General features: G+C 37.8%; 1 long non-coding RNA gene across 1 annotated transcript in view; it reads left to right on the top strand.

The window, feature by feature from the left end:
• The first annotated feature begins 1225 nt into the window (after positions 1-1225).
• The window catches only part of LOC129533132 (uncharacterized), a 32202-nt gene continuing 16354 nt past the window's right edge, over positions 1226-17073 (top strand). Inside the window, exon 1 of the long non-coding RNA XR_008679172.2 lies at positions 1226-1579. This is a non-coding gene — a long non-coding RNA (uncharacterized lncRNA). The remainder of the gene's footprint in view (positions 1580-17073) is intronic.

The raw sequence follows: 17073 nt of genomic DNA, 5'->3' as shown, positions 1-17073 counted from the left end.
CCAAAAGGAGAGAATTCTATGGGGGAAGACAGTGCAGTGCTTCTACCCTGCATTTCATTGCAAGGCAACCCAAAGCTAATCAGCCCATTTTGTAATCAGCCCATCCCTCATGGGAGTCTCATCTCCCAGCAGGGGTTGGGGATGTTTCCTTATCTTCCAGGTGGCCAAGAGCATGCTTGTCTGATCCAAGCATGCAAAGAGTTAAGTATTCCTCCATAACTACTATTAGTCATCCCTTAAAGTATATTTCCTACCTAGCTGTTACATACCAAAGCTCTCTCATAACGCAAAGTAATTTTTGATACCCCCAAAACTCAAAACCATCAGATAACACAATGCAAAACAGAACACAGCCTTTGATTTTGAGAGGGAGCTATCTGTTTTTAATTCCTCAGGTTTCATGAGGAAAACAAGTTTTTTTTTTTTTTTTTTTTCTCAAAATGGGGTCTGTGGTGCCTCCTCTGTTTTTCCCAAGGAGTCCCAGGCTACCAGAAGTTACCTTAGAGCCTCATGTATGCATTGAGTGGCAAGACAAAACCAACAAACAAAAAAAGAGAAAAACCATTCAGTCGACTGAGAAGAAAAAGACCTTTTTCCAGGAAAACAAGTTCCAAGAAGAGGAAAACATAAAGGCCTTTTAAATATATCTATAGTTTATCCACTTTTAATTAAGCTAACTTTTAACCATAGTGCTCTTTAAAAAAAGAAATTGTTTCAGATCTGTTATTACCCGACTTTAGCCTTGCCAAGTGGCCAATATTTCTAGCTTCTGAACTTTACCAAAGATAACCTCCTAGGTGCTTAGAGAAAGGAAAATTTAAGACAGTCTGCAGAGGAGAAGAGAATAGACAAAGTCACACAGATATTAAACCAGAAATGACTTACTTTCTAGGTGGGGAATTGAACCCGGACCGCCACTGTTAAAGTGCAGAACCCTATCTACTGAATTACAGGACAGGGCAGTCTCTATTCCCTTTCCCAGAAGAAGTCTAGGGTAGTTAATTTTGAGCTTGCAAAGACTTTTTAACTATGTAATATGATTTTTAGAGCTAACTATGACATAAACCCTAAAATTTCTGTTTCTTAGAAGGCGAAGACCAAGAGAATGTACTTCCACGTGGTTAAAAGGTCAAGCTCCTAAGGACTTAAAAGAAGGTGGAGACTTCATCCAGTTCTTTTTTTTTTTTCTTTCTTTCTTTTTTTTTTTTTTGAGACGGACTCTTGAGCTGTTGTCCAAGCTGGAGTGCAGTGGCGTGGTCTCAGCTCACTGCAACCTCCGCGTCCCAGGTTCAAGCAATTCTCCTGCCTCAGCCTCCCAAGTAGCTGGGATTACAGGCACCCACCCACCACACCCGGCTAATTTTTGTACTTTTAGTAGAGACGGGGTTTCACCATGTTGGCCAGGCTGGTCTCAAACGCCTGACCTCATGATCCGCCCATCTCGGCCTCCCAAAGCACTGGGATTACAGGCATGAACCACCGCGTCCGCCCTCATTTAGTTTTTTATTTGTTTCAGGGACCTGCAGCCAAGTTTGTTACTGATGAGCTTGCTGGGTCGTCTTGAAAAGCAGGCTTACAGGTATTCTAAGCCCATGTTTTATCCTGAAGTACCCCTCAACACAGAAAAATTAATTCATGGCATGAAATACACCAGCTTAAGACTAGCCTTAGAATTCTTTTTCACACTAATTACAAACTTCTCAGAGGAGATAAACTCTGAATTTTTTTTTTCTATTCGTTCAACCATTTGCATAGAGAGATAGAAGCCAGAAATCTGGTAAGAAATTCTTACCCTTCTGCCGGCATGCCAGGCTTCTGGGTTCCCTTTCTCTGACCAGCACTAATGATCCGGCTTGCGGCACCATCGCCTTGGGGGCCAAGCCACATTGTAAAGGAAAATCGTTATTTTTTTTTGTTCTGGCCAGAGCAAAATACGTGTGATAAAACATAGACATTAGCCACTCTGCTTAGTACCCAATATCAAACTGGCAAGGCTTACATTTGCCCCACATGGGCCCCTTCATCTTTAATCCAACCTCCGACTTGGAGTTTCAGCACGTGGTCTCTAGGCAAGATGGTTGCCCTGAGTAACAGAAAAGACAGGAAAGGAGAGAAGGAAAAGCATTGCCTCTAGCAGGGTGGGACGGGTGAAATGCTCAGGGAGGCCAGAGAAAGACCCACCCATTGCAGCGACACTGAAAAGTTCAGGTGGCTGCTTCTTGGTAGCAAAGGGATCTTTTCCAGCAATCCTATTAGCTCTCAACTTTCCCCTTTTAGGGAAGAAAAAGCTTCCCATGTCCCACGATCCTGTACATGCCTAACCCTGTCACCCACAGCCATTAGCAAAGAGTACAAGGCAGATTAATCCAAAGAGAATAGCAGTTAACATCTGGTAGTGCCAAACCTGTTGTTAACCAAGGTGGACTTTACTGAGAGGGACCTCTAACCCCCTAAATCTTAGAAGAGACTCTAACCCTCCAAAGTTGTGCTGCTAACCCAAGGTTGGTCCAGCGTCCTTGCCTTTTATTGAGAGGAGCATTTAACCCACTCTGTTTTAGGAGAGTCTCTAACTTCCCTAAGTTGGGCCTCAAACCCAATCCCATTCTTTACCCGGGTACCCAACCACTTACCCAAAGTCGTCCAATTAGTGCTGCAGTCTACTTCCTTTGGGTCAGGGGTCTCCTCAATATCGTCTCTTCTGTGGTTCACCAGAAATATGTTGCAGGACCCCAACACTTACCCAAACGGAGCTGTTGGGTCCGGGTTTCTGCACTATAGTCCCTTCTGTGGTTACCACAAATACATTACCAGAAAGGGGTCCTGATCCAGACCCCAAGAGAGGGTTCTAGGATCTCACACAAGAAAGAATTCAGGGCAAGTCTGCAGTTCAAAGTGAAGGCAAGTTTATTAAGAAAGTAAAGGAATAAAAGAATGTTACTCCATAGACAGAGCAGTCCTGAGGGGGGCTGGTTGCCCGTTTTTATGGTTATTTTCTGATAATAAACTGAACAAAGGGTGGATTATTCATGCCTCCCCTTTTTAGACCATATAGGGTAACTTCCTGACATTGCCATGGCATTTGTAAACTGTCAGGGCTCTGGTGGGATTGTAGCAGTGAGGACAACCAGAGATCACTCTCGTGACCATTCTGGTTTTGGTGGATTTTGGCTGGCTCCTTTACTGCAAACTGTTTTATCAGCAAGGTCTTTTTGACCTGTATTTTGTGCTGACCTCCTGTCTCATCCTGTGACTTAGAATGCCTTAACCATCTGAGAATGCAGCCCAGTAGGTTTCAGCCTCATTTTACCCAGCTCCTCTTTTAAGATGGAGTTGCTCTGGTTTATACGCCCCGACAATGGTACCAAGTTAGGTTGAAGACTATGTTGAGGAACAGATTCAGCAGGAAAACTGTGAGCTTCACTACTAAATAGGATATTTTGTTACCAACATCCACTCCTTTATACAACTGAATAAAGATGTTAATTTAGTGGTCAACCATGATTGACAATTTTTATTGCTATAGAAAAAACTTTCATGTTGAGTCTGGGTAAACTACTATTTTTAAAAAAAATGCAGTATTTCTGAAGCTTAACACAAAAGTTTCTCACTGAATAATCATCTGGCATGTATGTTACTAAGCTGGCAGCTCTCCTCAGGGGCTCTCCTCACGCAGGCATCTGCCATTATGTGGCTTTGTCCTCTAGGTCGTTACTCAGACAATAGAGGTTAGCACATGGGAGGGTTTTATGGGTCACGCCTGGAGATGGCTTTTGTCATTTGTATCCACAGTCCATTGCCCAGAATGCAGTTGTGGCCACGCCTAATTGCAAAGGAAGTTAGGAAATATAGTCTAGCTATGTGTATAGGAAGGAAAGGGAGATAGTTCAGTCCATAAATAAACAGACTGCCACAGGATAGATTCCCAGTATGTACAACAGTGAGCTTTATTCCTATCTAGTCTGTCACTATGAATAATGTACTTGTAAGCACAGATCGATTGTTGGTTCTAACCAGAAATGTTAGATTTCAAGTCAGTTTGAAAATTATATGATGGTCAATGTCTTAGTCACCCTGGGCGGCTATAACAAAAGTGACATAGACTCATTTATTACACTCATCACTACTACTCATTATGACACCACCAGCTTTTCTGGGTTTCTAGCTTACAGAGGGCAGAGTGTAGGACTTCTCAGCCTTCATAGTCATATGCGCTACATTCTTATAATCTCTTCTATGTCTCCATCGATGTGTCTGTATCTAACTACTATTCTGTTTCTCTAGAGAACCCTAACACAGTCAACATTAAAAAAATTGACACGTACTAATTGTACACATTTGTGGGGTGCATAATGATGTTTTGATGCATACAGTATTCATCACCTCAAACATTTATCAAATGAAAGTAATTTAGCACATCCATCACCTCAAACATTTATCATTTCTTTATTTTGGGAAACATTCAAAGTCCTGTTTTCTAGCTATTTGAAAAATATATAATACATTATTGTTAACTATAGTCACCCTACAGTGGTATAGAACAGCACAACTTATTTCTTCTATGTAGCTGTAATTTTGTATCTTTTAACCAGTATTTCCCTGTTCCCCCACCCCGACCCTTCCCATCCTCTAGTAATTACTATTCTATACTCTACTTCTTTGAGATCAACTTTCCTAGCTATGGCATATGAGTGACAACATGAGATATTGATCTTTCTGTTCCTGGCTTATTTTACCCAACATAATGTCCTCCAGGCTCATCCATATTGCTGTGAATGACATGATTTCATTCTTTTTTATGGCTGAATAGTGTTCCATGTATATATATTTTATTGATTTATATGTTAATGAGCACTTAGGTTGATTTCATATTTTGGCTATTGTGTGAGTAGTGCTGCAATAAACATGGGGTTGCAGATATTTCTTCGATATACTCATTTCCTTTCTTTTGGATATGCATGAGTTCATTCTCACATTGCTATAAAAAACTGTCTTGAGATTGTGTAGTTTATAAAGAAAAGAGGTTTAATTGACTCACAGTTCCAAAGATTGTACAGAAAGCATTGCTGGGGAGACCTCAGGAAACTAACAATCATGGTGGAAAGGTAAGAGGAAGGAGGAACGTCTTCACCTGGCCAGAGCAGGAGGAAGAGAGAGAAGGGGGAGGTGCTACAAACTTTTTTAAACAGAGAAATACAGATCTCATGAGAACTCACTATCATGAGAATAACAAGGGGGAAATCCTCCCCCATGATCCAGTCACCTCCTACACAGGCCCCTCCTCCAACACTAGAGATTACCATTTGAGGTGAGATTTGGGAGGGGACACAAATCCAAATTAGGAGATATACCCAGTAGTGGGATTGCTGGCTCATATGGTACTTCTATTTGTAGTTTTTTGAGGAATCTTTATACTGTTCTCCATAATAGCTGTACTAGTTTACACTCCCACCAACATTGTATAAGAGTTCCCTTTTCTTGGCATCCTTGCCAGCATTTGTTATGTTTTGTCTTTTTGATAATAACCGTTCTAACTAAGGTGAAATGATACTTCATTGTGGTTTTGATTTTCATTGCCCTGATTAGTGATGTTGATGTTGAGCACTTTTTATATGCTTATTAGTCGTTTCTATATCTTCTTCTAAGAAATATCTATTCAGTTCATTTGTCCAGTTTTTTGAATCAGATTTTTTTTGAGTTTCTTATATATTCTTAGATATTCTAGATATTAACTCCTTGTCAGATGAGTAGTTTGCTAATATTTTCTTCCATTCTGTAGTTTGCCTTTTCACTCTGTTGGTTGTTTCCTTTGATGTGCAAAAGCTTTCAGTTTGATTTAATCCCATTTGTCTATTTTTGCTTCTTTTGCCTGTGCTTTTGAAGTCTTATTTATAATGTCTTATCTCAGACCAATGTCCTGAAGTGTTTCCTCTAAGTTTTCTTATAATGGATTCATAGTTTGGGGTCTTACATTTAAATCTTTAATCCATTTTGAGTTGATTTTTGTATTAATGGGAGAGATAGGGACCTAGTTTCATTCTTATGCATATGTATACCAGTTTTACCGGAACCACATATTGAGGAGACTGTCCTTTCCTCAATAAATGTTGTTGGCACATTTGTCAAATATCAGTTGACTGTAAATAAATAAATTTATTTCTGGAAGCTCTATTCTGTTTCATTGGTCTATGTGTCTAATTTTATACCAATACTATGTTGTTTTGATTACTATAGTCTTGTAATATATTTTGAGGTCAGGTAGTGTGACACCTCCAGCTTTGTTCTGTTTACTCAGGATTGCTTTGGTTATTTGGGCTCTTTTTTGGTTCCGTACAAATTTTAGGATTTAAAAAAAATTTTCTGTGAAGAGTGTTATTGGTATTTTGATTGGGATTGGATTGAATCTGTAGATCGCGTTGGGTAGTATTGAAGCAGGATATTTCCCTGACCCCCTCGTAGGTGGGACCTGGAGTGCACAGGTGCTGGAACTAGCTGGCCACTTTGGCACCAGCAGGGGTGAGCTCCACTCAGTGGCTGCTCCACCCCTTGCTATGGGGGAGTGCTGGTGAGTGAGTGCAGGGGCTGGGGTGAGGGCTTTTGGGTGCCAGCAGGAGCAGACCCTGTACTGGCCCTGCGGCAGTGCCTGGGGGCAGTGCTTTTGACCACTGAAACCCCAGAGGAAGTGTTAGGGTACCCTTTTAGTTCTGCCGTCTGTGGACAGCTTAAGTGTTAACAGCTCAGTGGAGGATTAGTCTGATAGCCTTTTGCACCTGCACTCAGGGTACCTGAGTTTTTGTCAGGCGTCCAGGAGGAAGGAGGTTGCAAGAACAAATTGAAGATGGTAAATGCGAGGGATTTTATTGCTGTTGAAAGTGGCTCTTTCAGCGGGAAGGGGAGCCAAAAAGGGGATGGAGCAGGAAGATAATCTTCCCCTGAAGTCTGGTGGTCCTGGCTGGACTCCTTTCTGAAGCTACGCCATCAAGCTGTCCTGAAGGCAAGCTGCTTCTCTCTGACGTCCTGCCATAGACTCTGACATTCTGCTGCTTCTCCTCACTGCTGGCTGAGTTCTGGGGATTTTGTAGGCACAGGATGGTGGACAGGGTGGGCCGTGGATGGTTTTTGAAAAGTTAACATTCAAGCGGGAAAGCAGGGATGTACATTTTCACTTTGGGCTGCGGTTCCAGGTTTTTCAGCTTGAGGTTAGGGCCCTCACTGGGGACTTGCCCTCTTCTGCCCAGAATTTTCCTGCCTCCTGTCCCTATCAGTATGGTCATTTTAATTAACTAATTTTTTCAGTCCAAGAACATAGCATGCCTTCCAATTTTTTTTTGTGTGGTGTGTCCTCTTCAGTTTCTTTCATCAGTATTTTATAGTTTTTCTTGTAGAGATCTTTTACCTCCTTAGTTAAATTTATTCCCAGGTATTTATTTTTTGTGGCCACTAACACAGTCAACATTTTGATGTATATTTGCAAAGAATTCAGTAAGTAAATAAAAAATTAGTATCTATCATAATGGCCTATAATATTTATATTAGAAATGATTGTATTGGCATGCTCATTTTCTGAAAGTTTGACTTGGTCATAGTAATGTTGCAGCATTGAACTTATAATTACAATTTATTAAATTTGTAGCAAATAAATGGCCTTGGAGCTGTTTCTTAAAATTGTGTTGTATTATTTAATATACAGTAAAATGCACATATGTTATGTGTATGGCTTGCTGAACTGTCACATATGTTAACAATCATTTAAGTACCACCTATATCAGGTGTAGAATATCACCAGTGCTCCGGCAAGCTCCCTTGTGACCCCCTCTAGTCAATATGTTCCCCAAAGGTCACCACCATTCTAACCTCCATCACCATATATTAGCTTACTTTTTGTTTGCACACTTTACAGGTAGAATAGTACTCTGTATATCTTACATCTTTTTTGTGTTTGTTTTCTTTTGTTCGACACTATGATATTTATCCATACTGTGTTTAGCAGGAATTCATTCTTTTTCTATTGTGATATTCTAATATTTGACTATCAAAACGTCCATTCTTGTATATTGAACATTCTTACATTTGTCTGTTGGTGGACATAAGGACTCATTTCTCTTGGATATATGCTGAGATCATAGAACATCTACTTATTTAAAATAGTTAAACCACTCACATCAGCAATGTATGAATTCTAGCTACTCCACATCGTCACCAGTATTAGCCATCTGGTAGAGGCAGAATAATATTTCATTGGTTGTAACTTGCATTTTCCTGATGGTTAATGATGTTGTGTACCTTTTCAAATGCTCATTGGTCATTTGGATATTTTGTTCGGTGCTTGTTCAAGGCTTGTTAAGAAAATTGAGTTGTCAGTCTTTTTTCTTATAAAAGGCCTTTGTCAGATATATCAGTTTTAAATATTTATTCCAGTCTCAGGCTTGCCTTTTAAATCTCTTAATGTATTTTGTTAAATAAAAGTTCTTAATTTTAATGAAGTTCAGCATATCAATCTTTTATCTTATGGTTAGCATTTAATGTCTTATGTTTAAAAAATCATTGTCTACCACAAGGTTATGATGTTATTCTCTATATTTCATTCTAGAAGCTTGATTGTTTTAGCACTCACATTTAGAACTTTAATCTGCCTTAAATTATTTTTTGTAGTTTGACTGAGGTAAGAGAGTTCTATGTCTGGCTTTCTGGCGGTATCACATTATTTTGATTACTGTAGTACTGTAATAAGTTTTGAAATAAGAAAGTGTGAGACCTCCAACTTTGTTCTTCTTTTTCAAGATTGCTGTATTAGTTTGCTAAGGCTGCCATAACAAAATATCACAGACTCAGTGGCTTAACCCACAGACATTTATTTTCTCAGCTCAGGCCAGAAGTTTAAGTTCAAGGTGGGCAGGCTTGTTGGCTGCAGAGGCCTCTGTCTTTACTTGCAAATGACCACCTTCTTGCTTTGTTCTCACATGGCCTTTCCTCTGTAGACTCACATCTCTGGTGTCCTTCAATGTATCACATTTTTATCTTTTTATAAGGACACAATTCTGATTGTATTAGAGCCCACACTAAAGGCATCATTTTAACTTAATCACACTTTTACAGTTTCTAGCTCCAAATACAGTCATATTCTGAGGTACTGAGATTTAGGGCTTTAATATACAAATTGTGGGTGGTCACAGTTCAGCAAATAACAATCGCTTTGGCTATTTGGAGTCCCTTGAGATTCCATATGAATTTTAGGAAGGGGTTTTCTCTTTTTTATAAAAAATGCTGCTGGGATTTTGATATGAATTACATTCAGTCTACAGATCACTTTGGGTAACGATGACATCTTAACAATGTTAAGTCTTTCAGTCCATTAACAGGGATGTCTTTCCATGTTTATCTGTGTCATCTTTAGTTTCTTTCATCAATGTGTTATAGTTTTCAGTGTACAAATCTTTCACTTCCTTGGTTAAATTTATTTCTAATTATTTTATTGTTTTTGATGTTAGTATAAATGGGATTGCTCTCTTAATTTTCTCTTCAGATTATTCATTGTTAGCATATAGAAATGCAACTGATTTTCGCATGTTGATTTTGTACCTTGCAGCTTTGCTGATTTCATTTAGAGTTTTCCCCATGTACAGTCATGTCATCTTTGAATAGAGGTAATTTTACTTCCTTTCCAATTTGTATACCTTTTATTTCTTGCCTAATTGCTCTGGCTAGGACTGCCAGTATTATGTTGAATAGAAGTGGTGAAAGCTAGAATCTTTGTCTTGTTCCTGATCTTAGAGGAAAAGTTTTTAATTTTTTTACAATTCACTATGATGTTAGCTGTGGGCTTTGTACATATGGTCTTTATTATGTTGAGATACTTTCCTTCTGTTCTTAGTGTGTTGATAGTATATATCATGAAAAAGTGCTGAATTTTGTTAAATACTTTTTTGTATCAATTGAGATGACAACATTATTTTCTTTCATTCTGTTACTATGACATTAATTTGCATATGTTGAACTATCCTTGTATTACAGGAGTAAATCTCAGTTGTTTTGGTGTCAAATCAGTTCAATATGCTTTAACTGGTATTTTGATCAAGATTTTTGCCTCAATAGTCATCCTTTATTTCTCCTTTTAATATATTAGAGTTAGGTGTTTTATAGATACCTTTTATGATATTAGGAAAATTTTCTTATCCTTAGTTTGCTTAGTTTTTACTATGAATGGAATTTAGATTTTATTAAGTGCCTTTTCTGTATTTATTAAAATGTTTTTTTTTCCTATTTTACTGTTACTATTATCAAGCACATTGAGTGAAAGTTGAATGTTTAACCTTGCATTCCTGGAATAAACAGTTTGATCATAAAATATTATCCTTCCTATGTATCACTGGATTTGATTTGCCTGTGTATTTTTAAAATTTTTTATTTACATTTATGGAAGAAGTTGGTCTATAATTTTCTTTTAATTCCTTATTAGGTTTTAGGTAAATTAATATACTGGCTCCATTAAATAAATTGTGATGCTTTAGTCATTCTCTATTCTCAGGAGAAAGGTTTGTAAGATTGGTATTATTTATTCCTTAAGTATTTGGAAAAGTTTTAAGTGAAGTCATCTGGGCCTCAAGTTTTCTTTCATGGCTACTTTTCACTTAAAGCCTCAATTTCCTCATAGATACTGAGCTATTAAATATTTTCTATATTTTGTTGTTCAGTCATGGAAAGTTATATTATTTTCTTAAGAAATATGTTTTATCCAAGTTAATTTATTGTTGTAAAATTATTTATTATATTCTCTCTTCTTTTAAAAGTGTGTGACAGTGTCACTTTTTTCATCCCTGATAATGCTGTTTTGTTCTGTTCTTCATTTAAAAAATTCAATATTGTTAAGGAATTGTTACTTTTATTAACCTTTTTAGAAAAGCGATGCTGGCATTGTTGATGGCCTTTATGGAATGCTTGCTTTCTACCATTACTGCCTTTTGCTCTTATTTCCTTCTTTCCATTTTTTAGAGTTTAAATTTTTGTTTTTTTTCTAACTTTTTAAAGTAGGTTTTTAATTATTTTCCTTTGTAAATATATATATATAATTTTCTTTTTCAAATATATATATCTAAAGCTATATGTTGCCCTCTGAACATTGTTTAGACTACTTCTGTTTACCGTAAAGTTCAGTGAGAAACTATTTTTTAAATTTGTTCATAATTTCTGTTTTTACTCATCTTCCAAAGATTCCCTTACCATCTATATATAATATATATATATATATAGTGTGTGTGTGTATACATACATATTTGCACATATTATTTTTTGAGACAGGGTCCTGCTCTGTCACCCAGGCTGGAGTGCAGTGGTGTGATCACAACTCACTGCAGCCTCAACATCCTGGGCTCAAGTGATCCTCCCACCTTAGCCTCCTGAGTAGTTGGGACTACAGGCATATGCTACTGCCCCTGGGTAATTTTTAAATTTTTTTGTAGAGATAGGGTCTTGCTATGTTGCCTCGGTTGGTCTCGAACTCCATGCCTCTAGTAATCGTCCTGCCTTGGACTCCCAAAATTCTGGAATTACAGTCATGAGCCACCGTGCTGGCTTTTGCTTATATGTTATAACTCCTCATTCTGGTAGTTTTTTCTTCTTATTTCATGACATTAGTGATTTTGGAAGTGAATACCATTTGGTGAAGATTCTTGAATGTGCTCTCATTTGAGTATACATTATAATGTACATTTGTCTCAGTGTAGGCAAAAATCCTAGGGGAATATCTTACTGTAGAGCAGTCCTAGCCATGTTCCTGAAGACATGAGATTTAGATTATCTCCTCACATACAGCAATCCCTGAAATAGTTTAGCTTCATGAAAAGCCAAAGAAAACCCTGTATCTTTAGAATGATTATAACCAACAAGTAAAAACAGGATAAAAGGGTAAAATGATTTGAGACTTTATTACAATTTAAAGTTCCTGACATTAAATGCAAACCGTATTTAATAAGTGGTGTTTATATGAGATTTCCATACACTTTATTGACTTCAGGTTTAAACTGATAAGTTGGCACCATGGTAACCTGGAGGGTTTTGTGAACTAAAGGCCTTGTCTCTTAATGACCATACAGGACAGGCCAAAGGATGCATACAGAAGCAAAGAGTTGCAGCTGAGATGAGTAAATAAAGCTGAGTCCCTCAAATAGCCACATCCACAGGAAAAAATTAACCCAGGTTTAGGGGTAGAGCCCTGGGTAGTTTATAAGTCATGACTTGGGCTCTGATTTGTCTCTTCTGTAAGTTTACGACCACTTGGATTTGGTGGTTAACCTCATACTGCCTGCATTTTCTGGTTTTTACAACCAGATATGATAATATAAAAAGTGACCTAGGTGCCACTTTTGGACATAGAAGAAGCAAACATAATACAACCGTGAAAATAGACACTTTCAATGACTTCTGTGGTATTTATGTGCCCAGATGTGAACAGCCTCTTAGGTATTCAGCACTGGTCTATCCAAACACTTTTTTGGAATGGGCTGCTATAGTTGTCTCTCTTGTACCCTTTCATCTTACAGCAGGATACAGCATGGATACAGCAGGAGTAACCATCATGCAGTATGATCACGTGGCCATGGTCAGCTATCCAGGAATGGGTACCTGACTCCAACCAGGGTAGGTAGTCTCTTCCCTGGGAACTTGAACTAAGAAAAAATTGTTATTTTCTATTGGCTGAATTGGTAATTTAGGAACTCTTCTTGGTGAATTAAACCATTTACCAGTATGTAATCACAGTCTTTTTTGATCTTTGTTGGTTTAAAGCCTGTTTTGTCAGAAACTAAAATAGAACTCCTGCTTTTTTCTGCTTTCCATTTGCTTCGTAGATTTTTCTCCCTCCCCTTATTTTGAGCCTATGTGTGTCATTGCATGTGAGATTTGGAAAGGTTTGGCAGTGATAAATTCTCTTACGTAACACTGCAGCCAGAGAGGATGATAGAGAAAAACAGAGGGTAAAGAGACAAAAAAGCCCCAAGGTCTTTTAGTGCTTAGGTTTAACATTCTCTCATTGAATCCCTTCCTCCCACTCCACCTTTTTTTGTTTTGTTGTGGAAGCTAGAGTTGATTTCTGTTACTTGCATCCAAAAAGAATTTAAACTAATACACCAAGAGAGCCTCCATTTCATTTTTTGCATGTTCTCAGAGATGTTTAATTTCAATGTTTGATGGAAGAAATACTCCAGATCTGATCATGAAATGCCATAATTCTATAATTTAGATAAACACTCTAATTCATTCTTGCCATTGGAATAAAAATGTGAATATAATTTATTTCATCATAAATTTATAGATTTTAAAAGTTATTTTAACCATCCATTATACTAGTAGAGAGACATTTAAGAATGAAGTAATATATTTCTTTCAGCAAAATAGAGTATGCCAATCTCACATATCTGCATTTAACATTTTGCAGGTGAGGTTTGCTCTCCAGCTAAAATTATTCTCTTTCATATGAACGGGAGATTGGTTGAGTGATAGTTCTTAATTCAAGAAGGAGCAGTGTAACTGTGACTGAAAAGCTATTCAGAAGCAAAAATATTCTTCTAAAAATAGTTTTGCGTTCTATAGAATGTTACTCATTTAATAGTCACCTTTGAATATTGAAATTCCTTTTGACTCATCAGATACATTCTGTCATGACATAAAAGACATGCTTTAAGAATTTAGCAATTCATGAAGAACCATTTATAATTTCATATTTCTACTTTAGGGAAATAGTTATGGGCAGAATGTTGGAATGCAACTCTCCCTGCTTCAGTGTCAACTGAGGTATCAATTCCATGAGTATCAGGGCACCAAATGGTGTGAAAGCATCACATGCAAATTTTATGAAAAAAATGTAAAGGGAACTGTTCCAAAATACTAGATACATCTGACATGCTAAGGATAAAAGAAGAGGTCACACAGACTTTTGAGAAGGGGACTGGGGAAGACAGATCTTTGCGGAAGCTATTGCCATATTTGGAGAAGGAGAGGGGTGTGCTGCCTTCTGTGCCTCCAACCTAGTGGGAGGGATTTCCATGAGGAGACCTAGAAAGGCTGCTATGTTTTTCTTTTTTTTTTTTTTTGAAACTGAGACATAATAAGTAATATATAACTTAATAAGTAATAACTTACCTACTCCCAAGAAATGTACAGAGAGACAGGATGTGGTGGGCATAATGCCAGTCCCCCAAAGATACCTATGTCTTAATCCACAGAATCAGTGAATATGTTACCTCACGTGGCAAATGAGACTTTGCAAATGTTATTCAGTTAAGGACCTTGATATGGTGAGACTATCCTGGATAATCCAGGTGGGCCTAACGTAATTGCCAGGGTCTTTTTGAAAGGGAGGGAGGAGGGTCAGAGTCAGAGAAGGAGATATGACAATGGAAGCAGTGGTCAGAGTGACGTGGCAGGAACCAAGGAATGCAGACAGTCTCTAGAAGCTGGAAAAGGTAGGAAACAGGCTGTCTCCGTTTCACCAGAGCCTTCTGAAGTAGGTAACTGATTTCATGTATCTGACCTCCAGAACTATAATAACAAACGTGTGATATGATAATTTGTTACTGAAGTAACAGAGAATACATAGGCTGATGCTTTGTTGGCAGAACTCAGAGATGAAGGCCAACAATGGCCTTGTCTATGTCCAGGGAAATGGAACAGAGTGGGTCCCAGAAAGCTCAAGGGCAACTTAATGATACTGCCACTCATTTTTCCAACATGTAAGTCCTCACAGAGGATAAAGCCACCTTTAGATTGTTATGGAAGATAAGGTGTAGAAATGGAGAAACTGATTGTCACCAAGGCTTTGAATCATAGCAGTTCCAGCAGTCTGGAAGATAGGAGAAGACTTGATATTAAAGCAAACTTACAACTTTATTATCTTGAACTGGACTTTCTAATTACTTAATCAAGAATTTTTAATGGTATAAAGGGATCATGGAGCTTTCCAGAATTTTCTTCTAGGGAGAATTTTTGTCTCTTACTGCATAAACAGAGTAGAAGATAAAATATAGTTATGCTTTTAAATTCTATGAATGTTTTCAAATATCTAAAAAATTAGACTAGGACAATGAATTTTCTTCTACTATGGACTTAATTGTTTCTCCCCCAGACTCATATGTTGAAGTCATAACCCACTATGTGACGTTTTTGGAGTTAGGGCTTTTAGGAGGTAATTAAAGATGATGGGTTCATTAGGGTAGGGTCCTAATCCAATAGGATTTGTGGCCTTATAAGAAAAAGAGAGAGCAAGAGACAGAGAGAAGGAGAGAGAGAGAAAGAGAGACACAGATTTCTATCTCTCCAATTTGCACACAAGAAGAAAAGCCTTCTGAGCACACAGAAGTTGGCCACCTACCTGCAAGGCGCCCTCACCAGACCTACCCATTCTAGCACCCTGATCTCATACTTCCAGCCTCCAGAACTGTGAGAAAATAAATTTTTGTTGCTTAAGCCACCCAGTCTATGGTATTTTGTTATGGCAGCCTGAACAGACAAATACACCATCTATTAATGTTCTATATTATCAACATTGTGTCCTACTTTATCTATTTTCTCCCTCCCTTCCTCTTTTTCTTTCTTTCTTCCTTTCCTTTATTCTTGTAAAGCTCATTTTAAATTAAACGTAGACATAATGTGATTTTCACTTCTAATTTTATCCATCGATGTCTTTGAAAAATAAAGATGACTTACAACTTAACTATTGGGACAAACATCATTACCATTTATTAGCATCTAACTTCCCAAACCTGCTGGGTCCATGGGACTTTGAAGTGAGTTATGTGCATGTGAATTGCTCTCAGTACTGAAATGAAAGCAGAAGGAACATGTATCAGTTAGCTATTACTGTGTGCTAACCCCTACCAAGATTTAGTGGCTTAAAATAAGAATTTCTCACTGTTCTCTTGATCAGGTGGACATTTCTTCTGGTCTGAGATGGCGTGGCTGATGTCTACGGTTAGCTGGCTTATTTCTTGGTTGTGGCTGGAGGGTCTAGGAGAGCTTCAGCTGAGATGCTATCTTTGCTCCACGTGTTCTCTTATCAGCAGGCTGGTTTTGAATTTTTTCCTATGGTAGTCCCAGGCTTCCAAAGACCATCCAGAGAGTAAACTCCAATGCACAAGCACTTTTCAGGCATTTGCTCCTGACACATTGCTAATGTCCCATCCACTAAAGTAAGTCACATAGCTAAGCCCAAATTCAAGGAGTAAAGAATAGACTTCATCTCTTGATGGGAAGAACTGTAAAGTCATAAATGAGTGTGCATACAGGATGAGAAGACTTTATGATGTGGCCATTTTTACAATTTGCTATGGGTTTCTGAGTTATGATTAACTGAAGGCTCTGTTTTCAGTATGGTGCATGAGGAGACTGGATAACAAATTAACAGTTGGGAACTGGAAGTGGAAGAAAGTAGAACAGGATTAACAAGAAAAGAAAAGCAACAGGATAAAATACAGGAAAACAATAAATTTACATAAATATTGATTGCCCTGCAAATTTACTTAACTATTATCATAAATTTCTTGTACATTCTTTTCTATGTACATGATCATGTTGCCTACAAATAAAGACAGTTTTAAATTGTTCTTTTTAGATGCTCTTTATCAAGTTGAAGCCATTTCATTCTATTCTTTTTTTAATGTGTGTGTGTATTTATATGTACGATAGATTTTTAAAAAATTTCAGCCTTGATTTTTGATACAGGAAGTACATGTGAAGGATTGTTACATGCATATATTACACCCAGATAGTGAACATAATACCAAATAGGTAGTTTTTCAACTCACACCCATCCTCCCTCCCTCTCTAGTCTAGTAATCTATAGTGTCTATTGCTCTCATGGTTATGTCCTTGGAAAATCAATGTTTAGCTCCCAATAAGTGAGAATATTCATTTGGTTTCCTGTTCCTGCATTAATTCCTTTAGGATTATGCTCTCCAGCTCCATCCATGTTGCTGCAATGGACATGATTTCATTCTTTTTTATGGCTGTGTAGTATTTCATGGTGTATATGTTCCACATTTTCTTAATACAATCCACCATTGATGGGCACCTAGGGTCTATTCCATG

Source organism: Gorilla gorilla, chromosome 3 (genome assembly GCF_029281585.2).
Source record: "Gorilla gorilla gorilla isolate KB3781 chromosome 3, NHGRI_mGorGor1-v2.1_pri, whole genome shotgun sequence".
In the NCBI taxonomy this organism is placed as follows: Eukaryota; Metazoa; Chordata; class Mammalia; order Primates; family Hominidae; genus Gorilla; species Gorilla gorilla.
This window is presented reverse-complemented; position numbering and strand designations above follow the sequence as displayed.